At 41.7% G+C, this 18,278-nt stretch overlaps 1 long non-coding RNA gene across 1 annotated transcript; it reads left to right on the top strand.

Annotated features, from left to right (window-relative positions):
* Window positions 1-485: 485 nt before the first annotated feature.
* On the top strand, window positions 486-18,035 carry LOC126456743 (uncharacterized). The gene is made up of 3 exons (XR_007585382.1): window positions 486-642; window positions 5,839-6,131; window positions 17,087-18,035. It is a non-coding gene; the product is annotated as an uncharacterized LOC126456743 (long non-coding RNA).
* The last annotated feature ends 243 nt before the right edge of the window (window positions 18,036-18,278 follow it).

Below are 18,278 nucleotides of genomic sequence, written 5' to 3'. Positions count from 1 at the left end.
TAAGGAAGAAATAATCTCCTGCTACGAGAATCGTTTTCGTTATTACAGTTACAAAGTTATGCATGTTACAGGAACATGTTGTTGACCATTTTCAGTACATCAGCAGCACCGCAATTTGAGCGAGTACTATATTTGTTATAGTTGCAGAAATAGCGAGGTTCAACAAATAACATACAAGATAATTTGTTATGCACACCACATCCCGCAACTGTGAGTTGCCTTAGTAGTTAGTAAACACAGCTTGACAGTAACGAATAGTACATACAATATTATCGGAGAAACAGAGCGAGAGTTAGAAAGTGAAACACCGCTTTGCAAACCTTTCTTTTTGAAAAAAGTTCTGTAAAGCATGTCAACTACGCACACAATAATTCAATTAATCGGTATTCAAACATGAGTTGTTAAGTAATTTATATAGAACTATCGTATAGTACATACATCATGTGTGTTCATTTATCGTGTTGGCAATGCTAGTATTCAAATGTTTTCTCACACTCCGTTGTCAGGACAATAACGCTGAAAGCATTTGAAATTTATCAATTTTCACTCTAGCAGAAGGTAGTTTCGGACTTTGCCGATTATTACAAATGAGGCCTTATCACTGAAGTTTGTAACATCCGATATCAGCGGATAACTGCCATTGTGAGCATTATCATGTTACATACCCTTTACATAAAATATATTAGTAATTCTTAAATTTAGTTACAGACCATATATTGACCTTAACCATGCGTAACAAGAAGTAATATGTTCGGAAGTATTCTCACCAGAAAAGCTATCAATCATGTACTGCAGAGTGAATCAGCCAGTCTACTCATTTTTATTTCCGCTTACTGGCAGTTATTCCCCCTCCTGCACAGGGCTAGTGATGACATCGCGTTCCTTTAACTGTCGCCCGTCGTTAAGCCATCCACAAGCAAAGTGAAGGCAAAAAATCTTGCATTCGCATATTGTTGCACAGTGCTAGGAGGTAGTGTGTTGAACACAAAAAATCGTGGCCGGTGCGGTGTGAGCTTTGGGGTGGATGTGGATTTATTTATTTATTTCGTGTTCCATAGATCCATATGGGAACATATCCCTGGATATAGAACGAGTCAAGGTTTTTACAGATTATTGTTTTGTGCACATATACATTGATCTTATCATTAGATTAAAGAAACTGTGAAGTTTACCATATACCCTTAATATTAGTTAAGATACAAGACATCTGAAAGAATATACAGTCATACATAAATTTGGGTATTGTTCTTAAGTTATACAGGCGTCATATACAGACATACATAAATTTGGGTATTGTATTAAGTTACACTGTACTTACGGAGTATGATTAATCAATTGTAAAGGTCACACAGTAAGTTTTAAGCACAAACAAGAGATTTTGCTAAGAAATTCATCAATACTGTAACAAGACTCATCTAAAAGGAACTGCTTCAGATTTTCTTTAAACATTGGCATGTTTCCAACCAGTTCTTTAATGAGTGGTGGGAGGGCATTAAAAATCTTGGTGCCACTGTATAAAACCCCCTTCTGGACCATGCTTTTCGTTTTTAGCTCATAATGGATATCCAGTTTTCTTTGGGTGTTATAACTGTGGTATGATTTTGAATAAGATGCTATTTTTTGAAACAAAGCACATCAGGGAAAAAATATATTGGGCAGGTGTTGTAAGGATTTGTAGAGCTCTAAACAGATCCCTGCACGAGTGCCTAGGGTGTACTCCACACATAATTCTGATTGCTCGCTTCTGTGCATGGAACATTTTTTTGCTATTGGTTGATTTTCCCAAAATACTATACCATAGGCCATAAGTTGGTGAAAATAGCTAAAATATGCAGTTTTTATTGTTTTCATTTCCCTAGTGTCTGAAATTATTTTTAAGGCAAATGCTGCTGAGCTTAGCCTTTTGCACAGATCTTGAATATGGTGGTGCCACTTTGCTATCTATATGCAGATCCAAGAATTTGGAGGACTCAACCTTCAAAATCTCGTGCTCACCCATTTTTAGGTTCATTTCATTAGTAACATTTGTGTTAGAAGAGAAGTGAATGTAATTTGTCATTTTTAGGTTGACTGTAAGGCCACTGGTTTCAAACCAGTTTGTCAAATCTGCAAAAGCTTTATTTGCAGCCTCATTTGACATATTCTCTGAGAGATTATTAACTGATAACATGGTGTCGTCAGCAAACATGAGTATTTTCCCATATTCTGTACATAGTGCTAAGTTATTTATAAATATTAGAACGAGCAGTGGGCCCAGTACTGAGCCTTGAGGTACTCCTGCAGTAATGGAGCCCCATTCTGAAGATACCTGGCCACCATGCAGTCCTTCCACGATTACTTTCTGCTTTCTACCACACAGATAGGATTCAAGCCACGTGCCTACGGTTCCACCCATTCCTAGGGTCTTGGCTTTACTCAAGAGAATATGGTGACTTAAACTGTCAAAAGCTTTTGACAGGTCACAAAATATTCCAACCGTCGTCATATTATTATTTATGGCTTCCATAACATTGTCAACAAAGGCATGTATTGCATCCACGGTTGATACCCCTTTCCAAAAGCCAAACTGGCTACTGCTGAGGATATTATATTTACTAAGATGCTCAACCATTCTGCTATGCATCAATTTCTCTAGTACCTTGGAGAAAACTGAGAGTAATGAAATTGGTTGATAGTTTGTAGCCTCAGTCTTTTCTCCCTTTTTATAAATTGGTCTTATAAGCCCATATTTTAGCCTGTCGGGAAAAACACCTTCTTCCAATGATGTATTACTAATATGGCAGAGGACTGTACTTATTTCTTTACAACAATATTTCAGTAACTTGCTGGAAGTGTTGTCAACTCCAGCAGAATTTTTACATTTTAAAGACAATCATTTTTTCTAATTCTATCACTGTAGTTTTTCGAAGATGCTTCACATCTATTTTGTTAGTTAAGGTGTTATGCAAGTATTCTGTAGCATTCTTTACAGAACCCTGGCATCCCATTTGGTTGGTGACTGTTAGGAAATGATTGTTAAAGATATTAGCCACCATTTCGGGAGCATCCACCGAAAGGCTCCCAGTTCTTAAGCTAATCACTTCTTTGGCAGACAGGCTTTTCCCTGTCTCGCTTTTAACATATTTCCATATGGTTTTCATTTTGTCATTTGATTTGTCAATTTCCTTTTTTTAGATACATACTTTTAGATTTCCAGATTACCTTCCTTCATATTCATTACCTGTGTGTTATTTTTTCTCCAACGAATCGAAAACCTCGGCTTCTGGCAAAATTGTTCTCCAGTGCAAAATTACACTACATTCAATTTCCTACAAAAAGGGTCTGTACTTTTCTTCCTCTTGGACCAATAATTTGGAACGGGTTAAAAACAACTATTAAATTGTGTACCATATCTAAGTGCAGTAGAGGCATACTAATGGATAAATTGTGTTCCAGGGGTGAAACAGGCTGGGCTGTGGGAGGTGTGTGGAGTAGAGTGTGAGTGAAGGTAGCTCACTGCACTGTGTTTGTGCACTTCCCACCTCCATAGGTCTGCAAATCTGAAGGTGGAGCTGGTGATTCTCCACTCTATCTCGTCCATTGCGTCACAAGAAGCAACTACAGAGTATATCACAAACTTATATGGCCCCTCTGTAGTGCACTATATGAATCACTGCCGACACAGTGCACAGACACGCTTGAGGAGGGTTTAGTTTGCACAACGTGCATTAACACTACATGGAATGCGAATATAAGGTACTAATAACACTAATACAGGTAATGAATGTGAACAGAATCTACTTTAATCTCTGCATACTGTGCTACACTGCTACAGGAGAAATTGGTTCTTTATGGTTCTGTTCAGAAGACGTAGTGTTCTTCTAAGAAAGATCACTTCCACCATTGTGAGTACTGCTCACTTCTCTGTTTACAGACAGGCTGTAACTGCCTTGTGTTTCGTGTCCACTTATCTTTTGCTGATAGACAAAATAGCTTTGATGAACTTGTGTTTAATATAATCCATTATGGAGTCGAGGTAGCAGTTTTCGTTATACTGGTTATCACTGTTAACATTCAACCGCGATTCTTATACATATATTTTAACAATGCGTTTCAAGATATGATGATGTGAGCATTGTCTCTTGAAACGCGTTGTTAAAATATATGTATAAGAATCGCGGTTGAATGCTAACAGTGATAACCAGAACTTGTGTTTATATAGTGAAGTTATTTCCTGTTTGGAAAGGGAGTAGGCCTATTTATTTGAAGGTGTTAAGTGAGCTATTATGTTGTCAGTTACTTATGTGGTGTTGGTGGGAAAGGGACTGGACTGTAAAAAGTGGCACCCTGCTGCTGTGTATTGTAAAACCATGTAATTGTGTTTTAGGCACTTGGTGGTGAATTAATGGATGACTAAAAATGTTACTGCACTTCTCTCCCATTAATTGTGTTACAGGTAGACTGCATAAATATTTTCCATTCATAATTCACGAATTGCTGCATTTGCAGAGTGGGCTGCACCGAGTGGAACCACTTAACGCACATCCACAGTACATCTTCCGAGATAGGTGTGGCTATGTCTGATGGAATGTGACTGTTAATATTGAAGTCTATAACAGTTATCTGCTGTAACGCATTGCTTGACTTATGTTGAAATATCTGAACAACTGTTATAGTCTTGGTGACCTACTTTTGTTGCAGTGGATTAAGCCTCTGAGCCTCATCGTATTTTTGGAGAACTGAGGCAGGGTGATGCATTTGATAACCCTCGTGCTGTGAAAAGTATTCCAGCTTGTGACAATGAAATCTATGATGTCCTGTACATATTCACAGTGTGTCCTATTTGGAAGAGTCTCTTCAGCGTGGTAGACAATTGACAGTTCCAGCTGTTGAACTTTTTTACATGATATGAGTAGCGCACTCAACAACTGCAAATAAGTACCCAGTAAACTGAAAATAACTCCACTGTGTAAACATGAGCTCAGTGAAGCTATTCTGTCCATTTGCATAATACAAATGGACAGGAAATGCTCGGGAGCAGCACCTGTGGTGGGGGAAGCTGCCTTTCCCGTAACGGATCACTAAGAATCAGTTTCTCCTCTTGCAGTGTAGAACATTGTGCAGAGATTTACATACGTCCAGTTCATGTACATTCCCTGCATTAGTGTTGTTAGTAACTTGTATCTGCATTCTGTGTAGTGTTAACTCATTTTGTGCAAAATAAACCCTCCCCGCGGACATCTGCACGCTGTGTCACCAGCGATTCGTGTGGCGTATTGTGGACGGAGAACTTTGTGATGTACCCTGTAGTTGCTTCTTGTGATGTAGCGAGGGGGATCACCTGCTTAACCTTCAGTTTGCTTACCTAGGAAGGAGGGAAGTACATTAATTTTTTACCATTGGAACAATATTTTTAGTGCCGTAATTTGCAATTTTTTTCATCCTCTGCAAACTATTAGTCCTAGAGAAAAAGTGACTAGAACCTTTTTTGGCAGGGAAGTGAATGCAGGTTAATTTTGTATTGGGGAAGAATTTCCCCAGGATCCGTTGTTTTTGAGTCATTCAAGAACAAAAATAAAAAATTACCTTTAAACCTACCCCCACACCAATGCTCACACTCCACAGGTCAGGGTTTTTAGTACAATGTTTGTGACAATATATCCTAGAACTGTGTAAAACTTTGTGACTACATTACTTTTCCCCTAATTTTCCTTCATTGACTGGACTAAATGTTAGTGTTTGGAACTGACACAGATAGTGAAGGGCTTCATCATCAAAGGTAGTGTTGAGATGTGTATGTAAGTAAACTGGTTTTCAGAATTTTTTGTGTTACCGTTGTTTGTATTTTTGCACGATAAGGCATTTAGCGACAGCTGTAAACAGAATGGCAGAAGAACCTTTTGAGAGGACGGAAAAGAAACCCGAGCCTGTCAGCATTACCTCCCCTGAAATGTAAGAAACTGGTGGATTCCAAGACAAAATTGTGGAAAATGGAGACATCTTCAAATAACAGAAAGAAATAAAGGCTGAAGAGGCAGGATCACAGATGTCAGATGAAAGTTACCGCAAAAAAGGTTAAGTTGGAAAAGAGTGAAAATGAAAATGGATGCTTGTGCAGTGACTGAAGTTGAAGTCATAAATTGAGGATGATGGTGAGTAGTTCATATAATGTGTAATGCTACCTACATTTGAACTGTTGGCCTAAAGTGCACTTACAGTATACTTCAGGCTCTTGAGTTGCATGCTGCTGTTGGCAGATTGTATATCTCTGTTTAGCAATGGAGCTGTTAAGGAGCATTTAACTGTGCTAACAACACATTAAAGAACCATGTAGGCCTACTGTATACAGATTGTCCACATTGTGTAGCTATTTAGATTGAGGTGTAGTTTCTTAATAGATGGCTAATGTGCTACTCAGTATCAAAAAGTAATTTGTGTTTTTATCTTATCGGTTTTGTTTGAAATGCACAAACGAGGAGCCACAGTTAGTTGCTTGAACCTTTAACATTAAAGTCCTGTTGCATTATAAGGGAGATATATTTGCTACCAGTGAATGTTAATTTTTATTCCACGCACTCTCCGTTGACATTCTTAACTGCGAAAATAACAGTATTGGAGAATTGTACATAAATGTGTTGTCAAGGCAACACACTTCTAAAGACCAAGAGTAAAAGAAGTCAGATACAATGCACACTTAAAATTTACATTCTTCATTTGCCAGAGGAAAACTTCAGAATTGGGTGGTTGCTTTTACCAAACGATGCAGAACATTGAAGTTGTAGGTTGCCTCTTTTGCTATTTAACCACTGTATGCACTTGAATCTGTAATGAAAAATCTGTTACCTGGTGCCCTTTTGTGAGACTTACATTCATTTCTTTTTTTGTGACTCTTTATTATGTTGTATTTTAATTGTAGGCATACTTTGTGGCCTTCAGTCCAAAGGATGGTTTGATGTAGCTGGTTTGATACTAGCCAATCATGTGCAGACCTCTTAATCTATGTATAAATACTGCAGCTACATCAATTTGAACCTGCTTACTGTGTTCGTGACATGCACTACCTGTACAATTTTTACTCCCCCCCCCCTCCCCCCCCCCCCCCCCCCCACTTCCCTCCATTAACAAATTGTATTTGCCACAATGCCTCTGGATGTGTCCTATCAACTGATCCATTCCTTTTGTTACACTGTGCCACAAATTTCTTGTCGTCCACAACTCTTTTGTGCATGGTGGGCACGTGACCCCGAGCTCGTGCAACTCTCTTTCCTTTCTGGGCTGCGTGCCTTCCCTTTCCACATCCCTTCTTGTCCCCGATCCTCCTCCTCCCCCCCTCCCCCCTTTTCCCTTCCCCTTCCCCTTCCCCTTCTCCTTCTCTTTGGGAGTCTGTTTTGCGCCTACATCCAGAGATGGACACTTGTGAACGAATGAAGTGATTTCTCTTCTTTTATCTCTACAATGTAACATATCTGCCCTTACTTTGCCCTTCTCTTTTCTCAATTCTTCTCTTTCCCTTCTTCTCAGCTGCAGCGCTTGAGAATTCTTCTCTACTTTCCTTTTCTTTCTTTCCTCCCTGTGCCTGTCTGAAGACCAACCCACGCGTAGCCGGTGACGGGCTAACGGGTAATTCCCCACCCCAGATAGACAAGTAGGACACGTACGTACCCCCTGGTAAAGGCCAGGCCCGAGGAGGGGCGGTTACCCGAGTTGGTACTTTCCGAACGTGCCGATCGGTCCTTCCGTCCGTTTCTCGGGAGGTGTGGCCTGAGGTGTACACAATCACCTAAGGCGGGAGTGCCCTCAGAGAGGGCTCCCACTAGGAAGGAGCACGCCATCAGAGACGCCAGTAATCGTGGTGGATACTTTTGCAATGGTTTCTTCTAATTCTAAAACTTCTGCCCACAAGAGAAAGCTAGACGAGTCTCAGCCACGGACAATTCTTCTGTCAGTGCCAAAGTTCCTAGTCATTTCTCAGTCTGACGAAGGTCGAGACTTCTCGACAGTCGACCCTTTCATTATTCAGAAAGGTGTCAATGCAATTGCAGGTCCTGTAAAGTCATGTTCCTGGATACGAAATGGCACTTTGTTGCTAGAAGCAGATAGTGCCCTCCAGGCACATAAATTGCTTCAAACTACGCTGCTACACACCTCCCCTATCCAGGCGGGAGCGCACCGTACTTTAAGCTCATCACGTGGTGTGGTTTATACAAGATCACACAACGGATTATCAAATGAGAACATTAAAAATTACCTGTCTGATCAGGGAGTAATGGCCGTACAATGAGTCACGAAAAGGGTTGAGAAGGAATTAGTGCCGATCCGCACTCTCTTTTTGATGTTTGACAGAGTTCAACTTCCATTGAACATTAAAGCAGGATATTTTCAGTTCATGTTTACCATCCCCGACCCTATGCATTGCTATCGGTGTCAGAGGTTTAATCACACCAGCCAGTCATGTTCCAATATGGCCAAACGTGTAACCTGTGGCAGGGATGCCCATAAGGGTGCTTGTCCACCTCCATCCCCTTGTTGCATCAACTGTATGGGCGACCATGCTGCTTCCTCTATAGATTGCCCCATTTTCAAAGACAAACGGTTATTTCAGGAAATCAGAGTAAAGGAAAAGGTGTCGATCTTTGCTGCTCGAAAGTTATTCGCCAGTCGAAAGCCCACTGTGCCTCACGCAGGTAAATACAGCACTGTCCTTGCCTCTCCTCGGCCAATAAAGGAGGCGGCCACGCAGACTTGTGATCTCACCTTTAGTGCCACGGTCGTCAGATCGGCCAGTGCAAAGATCACCCCTTCAACCTCCCCACTCTATGGCTCACCCTTCATCGGGCTCTGCTAAATCACAAGCCCCAAAATCAGACACCCAGACTTCCAAAAAAGAGCCTACTCGTGAAGATTTTTTACGTACCCCGACTTCACAACCGTCGATCCCTCCCTCATCTCAACGTCCTGTTTCCAAGAAGGCTAATTAGAAACCCAGTTCCTCTCCTTCTCCGCCACGGCGTGTCTCATCTACAGCACCACCTGGCGGTCACCGCGATTGGCCGTCTTCTGTGTGGCCCAGGCGCACTGCTGGCGGCCGATCAACCGGCCGATTGCTGGTGGCAGCAGCTGCTGCCGAACAACCTATGGATTGGGATCTTCTGCCTTCGGCTGAATGCTGTTCCACGCTGTCGGCCACTGGCTCTGAGCAGTCGTTGAGTTGACGGCAACCTTGGTCACATTCTTCCCTTTTCTGTCCACCCGATGTCCATTATCCATTGGAATATCCGTGGCATTCGAGCCAGTTGGGATGAATTGTCGATCCTCTTACGATCCTACTCGCCGGTCATCTTCTGTCATCAGGAAACAAAGCTGCGTCCCCGCGATCACATTGTTTTTCCTCATTTTAAGTGAATCTGATTTGATCTCCCCTCTGTTGATGGCACTCCAGCATATGGAGGACTCGTGACTCTTCTCCGTGTTCCTTCCAAACTGTTGCTGTCCATCTTTCCCTTTCTGGATACACCTTCTCTCTTTGTGCTGTATACATTCCATCGTCCACACCAATGGCAAGAGCTGATCTCCCTCATCTTCTTCGTCAGCTTCCGCCCCCCTATTTGCTGGTTGGGGACTTCAATCCCCACCACCTACTTTGTGGACCTCTGCGTCCTTGTCCGAGAGTCTCCCTGTTGATTGACCTCTTCCACCAAGTGGATGTTGTTTGCCTCAACGCTGGGGAACCTACATTTTTGTGTGCCTCCATGTCTACCTACTCATTTGGACCTTTCGGTCAGTACTGTTCAGCTAGCTTGGCACTTTGAATGGTTCCCTCTTGCCAATAAATACTCGAGTGACCATTTTCCATGTGTCCTTCGATTACAGCCACAATTGCCATCTATGCGCCCAAGACACTGGAAGTTTTCTTAAGCCGATTGGACGCTTTTCTCCTATCTAGCAACATTTGATGACCGTCAATTTCCTAGCATCGATTATCAGGTCACTCGTGTTACAGAAGTTTTTCTTACAGCCACAGAATGTTCGATACCTCGTAGTTCCCCTTTGCCCCAGTGCCCCCCAGTTCCTCGGTGGAACGAGGTGTGCCATGACGCGATACGCGAGTGGAGACGTGCTCTTCGTGTTTGCCGCCATCATCCTACGTTGGCCAACTGTATCTGCTACAAGCAGTTACGTGCGCGATGCCTTCACATCATATACGACTGCAAGAAGGCAAGCTGGAATTTCTTTAGCAGCTCATTTAATACCTTCACTCCCTCATCAATTGTTTGGAGTCAATCCGACAGATATCCGTCACTTCCAGTTTTCCCCCAACCTCTGGGCTAACTGTCATGCAGGATACCTTAGTGTACCCAGTCGCAATCTCTAAGTCATTGGGTCAACACTTTGCTGAAATTTTGAGCTCTTTGAATTACCCACCAGCCTTTCTCCTGAAGAAATGGGTTGCGGAAGAGCGACCAGCGACCTCTTGCTTTTTCCTCTCAATATCGTGAAAGGTATAACGCCGTTCTTTCTATGCGGGAACTCAGACATGCATTCTCCTCCTCTCGCTCTTCTGCTCTGGGAGCAGATGGTATCCACGTCCACATGTTGCTGCATCTATCATACCCTTGTCTGTGCAACCTCCTTCGCCTTCATAATCAACTTTTGTGTTGACAGTACCTTTCCCAGAAAATAGCGGGAAGCTATTGTCATACCTGTTCCGAAACCTGGAAAGGACAAACATCTCCCCTCCAACTATCGCCCAATCTCTTTCACGAGTAGTGTTTGTAAGGTTTTGGAGCATATGGTAAATAGCCATTTAGGCTGGTGGCTGTGGTCCCAAAACCTTTTAACAACAGCCCGATGCGGTTTCTGAAAGCATCGTTCGACAGGTGACCATCTTGTTGCTCTGTCCACTTATATCATGAACAATTTTCTCAGCAAACACCAAACGATAGCTATATTTTTTGATACGGAGAGGGCATACAACACCTGTTGGAGGACAGGCATCCTCTGCATGCTGTTCTCTTGGGGCTTTCAAGGTCGGCTACTCCGTTTCATCCGTGAATTTATGACAGAGCACACATTTGAGGTGCAGGTGAACACTACTCTATCCCGTACTTTCTCTCAAGAAAAAGGGGTGCCCCAGGGCTCCGTGCTAAGCGTTGTACTTTATGCCATCACCATAAATCCAATTATGGATTGTCTACTTTCCGATGTCTCGGGCTTCCTCTTTCTCGATGACTTTGCAGTCTACTACACCTCTCAACAGACCAGCCTTCTTGAATGACGTCATCAAGGATGCCTCGATTGCCTCCATTCGTAGAGCATCAAAACCAGTTTCCAATTTTCTCCCAGTAAGACTGTCTGTGTAAATTTTTGGCGTGGTATGGAGTTTTATCTGCCATCTTTACATCTAGGCCCTGTTGACCTTCCATTCACAGATGTCGCCAATTTTTTGGGACTTATGTTTGACAGAAAACTGTGCTGGTCTTCCCACATTTCATATCTTTCGTCTCGCTGTCTGCGATCCCTCAACACCCTCTGTGCTCTGCTCCTGGGCAACGGACAGAGTGATCCTCCTCCGCCTATGCTGCGCCTTACTGTGCTCAAAATTGGACCATGGAAGCATAGTTTACTCCTCTGCACAGCCGTCTATACTTCAGTGTCTCGACTCTGTCCACCACCGTGGATTGCATTTAGCATCTGGAGCTTTTTACACCAGCCCCATGGAGAGCTGAACCTCCGCTGTCCGATCAGTGAGCTGTCTGAGTCATTTTGATAGTCATCTGTCTTCCATGCCTGCTAATCTGACCCGTGTTTCCCCCCCCCCCCCCCCCACCGATGCCTCCTTGAATTTAGGGTATGCAGGCAACCCTTCCTCTCTGCTGCCGCCAGGAGTCCACTTCCGTCAACTGCTACATTCACTTCCCTTCCAATTTCCTAAAACCTTCCTGACAAATAGGAGTACGCTGCCACCTTGGCCCCACTCCTGGACATGCCTTCTCTGTGACCTTTGTCAGCTTCCCAAGGATAGTACCCCTCCCCCTAGTTTATCGTTGGGCATTAGCTGCTCTATGCACACAAATGGAGGATGCCACATTTATTTACACTGACGGCTCCAAGACCACCTTTGGTGTCAGGAAAGCCTATATTATTGACGACACCCCTATTAAATTTCAGTTTCCTGACCAGTGTTCAGTTTTTACTGCTGTTCTCCGTGCTGTCCAATACATCTGTTGCCGTCAGCGGATACAGTATATTATATGCTAGTATTCGCTGAGCTCTCTTCTCAATCTCCAAGCTCTTTATCCTGTCCACCCTCTGGTCCACCAGATTCAGGCCTGCCTCCATATGCTCCACTTGGGGGGCATCTCTGTGGCATTCCTCTGGATCCCAGGGCATGTTGGTATATGTGGAAAGAGGCAGCCCATATAGTGGCGAAGGTTGCTCTCTGTATTCCTCAGCCCGCCGTTTGCACGGTTCCGTTTGCTGGTCTACAGAGCATTTTATGTTGTTGTGTTACTCTTTTATGGCACACTCATTGGTCTGCACTTCAGGATAATAAATTGTGGGTCATAAAACCTCTTCTCTGTGCTTAGACCTCTTCCGTCTGGCCCTGTTGTTGGGAGGAGGTAACTTTAACTTTACTCTGGATTGGGCATTGTCTTTTTAGCCATTGAGATCTTTTAAGTGGCGCTCCTCCTCTGCTTTGTCCCCACTGCTCTCAGTCGTGGATGGTGAGACACCTGTTACTTCAGTGCCCCTATTTTAAACCGCTTTGTGCCCGTTTACAGCTGTTTCCCGATATATCTTCCATTTTAGCAGATGACTCGTGCTCAGCTGATCGTGTCCTTGAGTTTATAAGTGTGAGTGAGATGACATTGGTCATTTGAAACTCTTTTTGGGGAAAATAACCCCCTCTTCAATAGCACTTTTCTAAGATTTCCTTCTGTTTTTTTAGTTTTCCTCCTCATTAAGTTTCGCTCCCATTGATGCTGATTTCAATTCCTGTTTTATCCTTCACTAAGTCACAAATGGGCGCTTATGACCATAGCTATTTTGTGCACTGAAACTTTTTTTAATCGTATTGACCAACTAGGATCATGTTAACAACTTCAGTTCCTCATCTTCCTTTGTTATTTTCTATTTTTCCAGTATTCCCTCATTTTCTCTCCATAAAGTCTCTTCATTTCTTCTGTCCATGTTGTTCCCCGTATTTTATTTCTTCTGCTTTGAATGCCTCCCAAATTTAGTATTTTATTTTTAAAACAGTTTCTTTCTGCTATTTCTGGTTCTTTAATGTTGTTTCTTTCTAGATCTTTCCTTACTACTGTAATCCATGCTATTGTCGATTTCTTCTTTCAGAAATATAGCAGTATTTGCTTTGTTAGTTTATTTCCATCCATTCGGTAGAGGTGTCCAAAAAAGGTTAATCTTTGTGTGGCCATTACTTCATATATTTTCTTTATATTTTTGTAGATCTCCTCATTACTTCTTATATTCCAACCATCTGCAGTTTTTACTGCAGTTGTTATTTTTCTAATAATCCTTCTTTTGAGAACCTCTAATCTGTCCATCTTATAGTTCATTTTTAGGCATTAAGATCCATATAAACATTCTGGTCGAACCAGTGTGGTGTGGGGTTTTAGTTTTGTTTTTCTAGATATACATTTCTTGTTGTAAATATTTTTGGTCAAACCCTATGCTCTTTCCATTTTGTTAATCCTTACATCTATTGCAGATTTTTGTAGTCCATTCTGTTGAATAGTCTCCCAAGATATGTATATTTATTTACTCGCCCTATTTTACCTATTTGTTTTGCTGTGAATTTTGGCACATTTTTTATACTTGTCATGAATTTTGTTTTTTTCCAGCTGAAATTTTGAAACCAGTTCTGTTTGCTATTTATTCCAGAAGGTTTATCTGAAGAACAGCTTTTATCAGGTTTTCTGAAAGTATTGCAAAATCATCCACAAAAGCCAAGCAGTTTACCTTAATTCCATTTGTTTTCCTTCTCAGATTCATTGGTTCAATTTTGTGATTTGTTTAGCTCCGAATTTCAGATCCTTACAGTTTTTTCTAGAACACAATTAAACAGTAAATCACCTTATTTTATTTTTATTTTTTTAAGTTCTTATCACCAAACCTCAAAATTTTTATTTCTTTTCCCGAAACTTTAATTTGTTCAGAAAATTTTTCTTTGGTTTCCTGTACTGCATGTTCATCATACAGTCCAAATGATAGGGTATAGGCCACAACCCTGTCTCACTCCCTTCCCAACCAGTGGTTCCCTTTTGTGCTCCATGACTCTTATAACTGCCATTTGGTTCCTGTAGAAATTCTGAATAGCATTTCACTTCCTGTATTTTACCCTTGCTTCTTTCAGAATTTAAAAGAGTGTATTCCAGTCAGCAATGTCAAAAACTTTCTGTAGGTTTACAAATCATATAAGTGTAAGTTCGCCTTTCCTTATGCAGTCTTTTAAGATAAGTCACAGGGTCAGTATTGCCTTGCCTGTCCCTACATTTTTCTGGAAATCAAATTGATTTTCCCCAAGGTAGGCATCTACCAGTTTTCCATTCTTCTGTAAATAATTTTTGTTAGTATTTTGCAACTATGACTTAGTAGCCTGATAGTTTGGTAACATCCACACCTGTCAGCACCTGCTTCATTCGCAATTGGAATTATTACACTCTTCATGAAGTCTGAGGGTATTTCGCCTGTCTCACACATCATGCATGCCAGATGGAATAGTTTTGTTGTGGCTGGGTCTCCCAAAGCTATCAGCGGTTCTGACAGAATGTTGTCTACTCCAGCGGCCTTGTTTCGCCTTAGTTCTTTCAGTGCTCTGTCAGTCTTCCCGCAGTATAATGTCTCCCACCCCATCTTCATCAGCATCCCCTTCCCTTTCTACAATACTGTATTCAAGTTCATTTCCTTTGTAGAACTCATCTATATATTGGCTCCACCTTTCAGCTTTCCTTTCTTTGTTTAGTACTGCTTTTCCTTCTGAGCTCTCAATATTCAGAGAGCTGCTTCTCTTTTTGCCAAAGGTCTCTTTAATTTTCCTGTAGGTGGCATCTATCTTTCCCTCAGTTATGCAGGCTTATAACGGCTTGCATTGTCCTCTAGCCATTCCTGCTTAGTCATTTAGCACTTTCTGTCAATCTCATTCTTTAGACATCTGTATTCCATTGCACCCAGTTCATTTGCTGCATTTTATGTTTTCTCCTTTCATCATTTAAATTCAGTGTCTGCTGTGTTATCCAAGGATCCTATTAGCCCTTCGTTGTTTGCCTATTTGATCCCCTGCTGCCTTGACTATTTCATCTGTCAAAGCTACCCATTCATTTTCTGCTGTTTCAGTCAAAGGTTGCCTAATTCTCCCTTTGAAACTCTCAGTAATCTTCGGTTCTTTCAACTTATCCAGGTTCCATCTCCATAATTTCCTATCATTTTGTGATTTATTGAGTTTTAATCTACAGTTCATAAAAAATAAATTGTGGTCAGAGTCCACATCTGTCCCTGGAAATGTCTTACAGTATAAATGTGGTTCCAAAATCTTGTGTCTTACCATTATGTTAGGTGACACATTTGAGACGTTGGAAAAATAAAGCACTATATACAAGAAAGTGTGCAAACTTGTTGCTTATTAGCAGCACATGCATGTGGAGGGGAGGCTGGACTTTGTGTCTGAAATTTGTCACACAGCACATTAGCTCTCAACATGTCAGTCACTGCAAATGGGGCACATATTGTGCCTCGGGGGTGTGCAGCATTCCTGGAGTGATTTGATAAAAGGCTACTGTAACATGACTCTGTAGGTCAGTCAGATTCTGCGGTTTTTATGGAAATAATGTTGATGTTAGGCCGGAATATTAAAGGCTGTGGGAGGGGTCTACCAAACCCGCACTGGCGATCGTTGAATATCTGAATATCTGGTTTAATTGTCCTCACACAATGACATCCAAGTGTGCTGGAGCACCATCCTGTTGATAGACATCGATGTCCAGTATCCCATCTTTCTGTAATTGATAAATGACATACTCGTCAATTATTTCCAGGTAATTGAGAACACAAACAGTCTCCTCCACAAGAAAGAATGGGCTGATAACACTGCACCGACACCTGAAAACTCCCTGGGTCCCTACAACACTCGAAAATTTTTTAGGCCACATGCCACATTGACTTCGTTGTTGTGGTGTAACAACCATTTTCACTTACAAGGTAGCACACTCAGCGTGTGTTGACTGTTGTCACCTCTGTAGGTTATACAATGTGCTTCTGACATCTGCTGTTTGCACTGTGAACTAGGTGCTGTCAGCTTGCCTCACAAAGCATGGTCATTCATTGTTAACTCGCCCCATTTTCATGTACTTTGCAGAAAATCACTTGGAGATTTATTCACTAACTTAATAAATATAATGCAATACTCTTATGACGTCTTAGACGGATCACCCTGTACAATCAATCTGAAACTTGCCATTGTCTCCAGGTCTCTTGCACATATACAACCTTCTTAGACGATTCTTAAACCAGATTACAATGAAATGAACACCCTTAGCTGCTTACAGGCATTGACATACGTCAACGGGGACAGATGAAAATGTGTGCCCCGACCGGGACCTGAACCCGGGATCTCCTGCTTACATGGCAGACGCTCTATCCATCTGAGTCACCGAGGACACAGAGGATAGCGCGACTGCAGGGATTTATCTCTGGCACGCCTCCCGCGAAACCCACATTCTCAACGTATTGTCCCGCACTACATTCGTCGGGGCACACATTTTCATCTGTTCCCGTTGATGTATGTCAACGCCTGTAAGCAGCTAAGGGTGTTCATTTCATTGTAATTTCATTCTAATGAGCTGCACGGTCACCGATGGTATCTGTTCTTTCGGACATGTCCGAAAGAACTGATACCCTCTTAGTAAATCTTAAAATTTTGCACAGGACATAAAATCACTGCTAACATCTGGTTTATCAGGCACATTTCTTTTTCATACCTGTCCCTGTCCATGTTTTTCTACTATTTTTCCTTCTCTTCCCTTTCCTACTATACCAAATTGCATGTTTGAAGGCACTGTACACTCTCTAAACTAAATGTTTTTATTTTCAGAAGCTACACGAAAAAGCTCTCAGCTCTACAGTCCGAGTCTGACCGACTTGTCCGACGAGCCACTGTCGGCGGCACTGCGATCGCAGGCCCCTCACGGTGTGTGCTTACTCAGGCAAGTGTCGTGGGGATTTGTTAATGTAGAGGCTGACTGTACGCTGTAGGTGTCTGCAGACTTCCATCATTAGAGGAACAGTTCTATGAACAGTACATGCCATTCTCGGGAGTGTGGACCACTTCGTTGGTTACTCGAGTTCCTCATCTGACCCCAGAACTGTCATTTACTGCAGCTAGGCATTTAGCACTAATAAAATGTGAGTTACATAAAATGGAAGTGTCCGACATATCAGCAGCCGTGAAGATATGAAAATTTAAAGGTATCTCCATTTTGAGCAGTACAAACTTTAGAATTATTATTCTAATTTGTTAATCCTGTGGTGTAGTCCACGTACTGTGTGAAAGTGACTTGTCAACATATGATCGAAGAACATTTATTATAAACTTTCCTGGTGATCTCAGTGAACTGCATTTGGTAATATCAAGACCTATGAACTGGTTAAGAGACTTACTCAGCTATAAAACTTTTGTGCCTGTGTTTGTTTATATTATGCATTATATGTATATTTAACCAATTGTATAAGAAATCTTTAAATAAGAATGTAAAATGACTGTGTAAACTTGTGACTAGTAATAATTGAAGGTTATTGGCAACGAAATGTTGTTGTAAGCTTGTAGTGTATCTTACGGAATATGCCCATGACACAGGCAAGTCCTAGGAGCAATACACATTGGGTTCAGAGCTGGCTAGAAATAACTTTTTCAGTTATTTTGAAATTTAACTTAGTCATCTGCCAGAATGCCTATGATGTTGGGGGCTAGAATAAATCTGCAGTAACTCATTTTCTGTTGTAAAAGGCAAATAAAAGGTGTTTTATACCTAGCGAAGGTTTTACGTTGGTGAATCAACTGTTATTGAGACGACCTTTCCATCAGCCTTTTTGCTTAATTATACATGGATCTTCTTAGGGTTTGTTGTACACTTTTCTAAATTTCAAAGAAGTATGGGTTTTCTGGGTAAGGACACCTTACATGTTGTGTAACCTATCCACCATGTGCTATGATCTCCTGCACCTACTATTAGAGTGGATTTACGTCTGCACCTGAGATCCAGCACAGTACGAGGGCAGTTCAATAA

Source organism: Schistocerca serialis, chromosome 2 (genome assembly GCF_023864345.2).
Source record: "Schistocerca serialis cubense isolate TAMUIC-IGC-003099 chromosome 2, iqSchSeri2.2, whole genome shotgun sequence".
NCBI classification, from domain to species: domain Eukaryota; kingdom Metazoa; phylum Arthropoda; class Insecta; order Orthoptera; family Acrididae; genus Schistocerca; species Schistocerca serialis.
Note: the sequence above shows the minus strand (reverse complement) of the source record. Positions and strands in the feature narration are given on the sequence as shown.